Source organism: Bombus impatiens, unplaced genomic scaffold, assembly GCF_000188095.3.
Source record: "Bombus impatiens unplaced genomic scaffold, BIMP_2.2 scf_1167, whole genome shotgun sequence".
Classification (NCBI taxonomy): Eukaryota; Metazoa; Arthropoda; class Insecta; order Hymenoptera; family Apidae; genus Bombus; species Bombus impatiens.
The window spans coordinates 292-4,365 of NT_177586.1; the positions used below are offsets into that span (position 1 = coordinate 292).

At 42.3% G+C, this 4,074-nt stretch overlaps 1 long non-coding RNA gene across 1 annotated transcript in view; it reads left to right on the forward strand.

The window, feature by feature from the left end:
• The first annotated feature begins 2,468 nt into the window (after positions 1-2,468).
• LOC117152341 overlaps positions 2,469-4,074 on the forward strand; it is a 3,129-nt gene continuing 1,523 nt past the window's right edge. The window contains exon 1 of the long non-coding RNA XR_004462692.1: positions 2,469-2,888. This is a non-coding gene — a long non-coding RNA (uncharacterized LOC117152341). The remainder of the gene's footprint in view (positions 2,889-4,074) is intronic.

The following is a 4,074-nucleotide window of genomic DNA, read 5'->3' on the forward strand; positions in this document are numbered from 1 at the left end:
TACATTTCATCGAACCTTTTTATTATATCATACGCCGTTTTTCCTTCCCTAACATACTCCAATTGTCTGTTCGATATTGCACTATAAATTATATTTATCGCCTTCAAATCCTTTTTGTCCCAGTCTTCATCGTCTCTTTCGTTCTTCATTCTAGTTGTAACAACCTCGCATTCCTTATATTTGAGAAACATCGTGATTCTTTGCTTCCACATTCCATAATCCTCACCATCGAATATAGGTATCATAATTTCCGATCTCTCCATTTTAATTGATTCTTCTTTTCTTTCTTTTCTTACTCAAGCGTTCATACGTGCTCGAAGTATATTTTTTCCTCTGAAAGTTTTTTTTTTTTCTTTACTGAAAACTCGCAAGATCGTAACCACGCACTAAATATCTTGCAAAACTAGTAACCACGCTCTGCTACCATGTTAAGGAAATTCGAGGATTTGGAAATACAAATAATTGATTATATTTCACACACAATAGCTATACATCTATATTACACTCTGAAGAACGTCTTGCACGCACACGCACGCTTGTCGCCAACCGACTATCCTAGATTCTTCTAACATCTGGCAACAGTCTTTTGTCTCCACTAAGACCTGGACGCCCTCTGACCCTTCCACACACACTCTCATGTACAGTGTAAATGTATCACTTCCCTAACAGAATCTCTCACCTTACGTGCGGAATGTGAAATAATACCGAATCGACGTGACACTAGACTTGAAAAGTTAATAGAAAAACAATCAGAGCAAATAAATAATTTGCTATCGCTACTAACACTCATCATGGATAAATTAATACGCCCCGACGAAAAATAAAACCAAGACGCATAGCTCTTTGGAACGCCAGCGGTTCGCGCAACACAAATTTGAACTAGAACTCTTCCTAAAACACCAGCAAATCGACGTAATGCTCGTATCGGAAACCCACTTCACCGACAAGAACTACCTGAAAATAAATGGTTACAAATTCTACCACACCCAACACCCCAGCGGAAAGGCCCACGGTGGCACCGGAATAAAAAACAAAACAAGTATTAAGCACTACGAACTTCCATCATTCCAGAAAGACTACCTTCAAGCAACAAACGTAGCAATAGAAGACTGTCATGGTACAATCACCACTCCAGCAGTATACTGCCCTCCACTTCAGCAGTATACTGTCCTCTCAGACACTCCATCGCCAAAGAAGACTTTGATAACTTCCCGGACACCCTGGGCAATAGATTCACAGCTGGAGGAGACTATAACGCCAAGCACACCAAATGGGGCAGCAGACTGGTTACAGTAAGAGGAAAAAACCTCTTAAACAGCATAATAACCAAAAACCTCAACTACCTCACCACATACGAACCCACATACTGGCCCACCGACACTAACAAAATACCCGACCTTCTGGACTTCTTCGTAACTAAAAATATCTCATCAAGACACGTCCAAATCAATTCCTCGGCTGATCTCTCCTCTGATCATTCCCCCGTGATAGCAACAGTCAATTCAACAATCATCGAGAATACACCAAATGGCTCCGTTCACAACCAACACACCAACTGGCAGCTCTTCAGAGAACACACCAACTGGCAGCTCTTTAGAGAAGTCTTTAATGACTCAACTTCAGCCTTAACCTCACTAAAAACTAATGAAGATATCGAAGCAGCCACGAAATACTTAAACACGAGCATAATAAACGCTATCCGCTCCTCCACACCGACAAAGACTTCCATCAGCAAACGTGAATATCCCCATTACATATTTAAAAAAATAGCAGGAAAACGTAGACTAAGAAGAGTATGGTAGACCCATAGAACACCGGATGACAAACGCAAACTAAACAACGCAACTAGAAAGCCAATCACAATCATCAAAAATTACAAAAACGACTGTTTTCATAAATATCTCGCCAATTTGTCCCCCACAGCTGACTCTACCTACTCACTATGGAGGGCTTCCAGAAAACTCACGCGCTCCCCGCAAATAATCCCATCAATCCGCCGTCCGCAAGGTGGATGGGCGTGTAGCCCTATAGGTAAAGCCAACCTGTTTGCTAAATACTTGTCTAAAGTATTTAAACCCCATTCCTCCAAAGCTGCCGCAGACATTACTGAACACCTGCACTCTCCCTTCTAAATGTCTCCTCCTATTGAACCCTTCACTTCTGCAGAGATTATAGAATCAATCAGTCGCCCAAACCCCAAGAAAGCAGCGGGGCATGACCTAATAGGCAATAGAGCAATCAATGAACTTCTCATTAAAGGGATTGCACTCGTCACATCGATTTTTAACGCAACTCTTCGCCTTGAATACTTTCCTAAGGCCTGGAAAATTTCACTGATTACTCTCATCCCTAAACTCGGAAAAACAATATATGAAACTAGCTCCTATCGCCCAATTAGTCTTTTACCTATCCTGTCAAAACTATTCGAGAAAATGCTAACGAATAGACTCCTTCCACTCCTAGGGGATTTGAAAATACTCCCAGATCATCAATTCAGTTTTCGGAAACAAAATTCAACAGTAGAACAAATCCATCGCATAACACACATTATCAACCAAACCCTTGAAAAGAAAAAATATTGCTCAGCGATATTCCTAAACATTCAACAGGCATTCGACAAAGTATGACACGAAGTACTACTATACAAACTTTAAAAAATCCTACCACACACCTACTACTCCATCTTAAAGTCTTACCTAACCAATAGGCAACTCATGGTCAAATACTTAGGCGTCACTTCCACAACGTTCCCAATAGAATCTAGCATACCCCGAGGTAGTGTCCTCGGACGCCTGCTGTTCTCCATCTACACTGCCGATTTACCAACATCAACAGAGATAACAATAGCAACATTTCCTGACGACACAGCGCTACTAGCTTCCCACGCTGTTACGTCGCATGGAACAGCTGTATTCCAGCCGACGCTACCTGGCAGCCAGCAGCCCTCAATAAACTCAAGGACCCACCATAAACCGTCAACTTTGGCTTCATTGTTTCCACATGTTTGCCAGTCAAACTGTTTGTCTAGAAGTATTTTCGGTTTATTTTCGGGTTTCGGAAAAGTCCTTGAGTTTATTAAGCTCTTAGAAATCACGGAGAAAGCGTGTAGTCACCGAATGGGAATACCGAACACATGTTTATCGAAAAGGACTGGTTTTCCCCAGGAACGAAGTCACTCTCCGATCCACGTTGGTGGGAGACTACCTCATATCCTTTTCCATTAGCATGGGTCATAACCAATCGGCATCGCGGATGGTTACCCTCACTTCCTTGACGAAAAGTGTGAACAACGAATCCGCGTTCTTCAAAGGGCACACCCACGCCAAGCTTTCCTCCGGAAAAACATAAGAGGGAATAGTCAGTCAAGCAATTCGAGCCTCTCAAGTGGGTCATTACATCAACTCAAGTCAGTCTATCAAGCACCTCAAGAATCCCCAAGAAGTCAACAAGTCGAATACAGTGAGTCGACAAAATCCATTATCATACACGACAACACGACTAGAGTCTCAGGTCATACTCATTCGTAGTCATCTTGTATCAAACATTCATTTTGTACTACATCGAGGTTGTTGGATCTTGCAAATATATGTGTCGGAGATTAAAGGACATCGGAGCCTTCCCTTTGGAACTTCAGAAAAATCCCTTAACACCGTAATTTGGATTCTATCATAGGCGTAATTAAACAATTGTCGTCCTTCGATCCGATTGTATTTGTTCGAGATTTGTGATAATGAGCTTGGGCTCGAGGCGACAGCCAGTCGCCGAACGTAGCCGCGGTCACGGGATGAACGCCTTGTCTAACAAAAGGCATGGAATAATTCTATAGCTCTCCTTAAAAAGGAAATAGTTGTAACTCGACAGTAAACATTCCAACGGTCTCTGTCCCGTAGCTCGCCACACGCAGACCCTATTCTTCGAGTAAGATGATTGCCAGATGTCGATGCGTCTCCGCAGTAAATGTTCAGCTAGCCCGAGGGCCCGTTATAAATCTTAGAATTTAGCCAACTAAAGTCCTTCAAACAGACAAACAGTCTTTGTCCCAACTACGGGAAAATAGGGGAGACCTATCTTTCA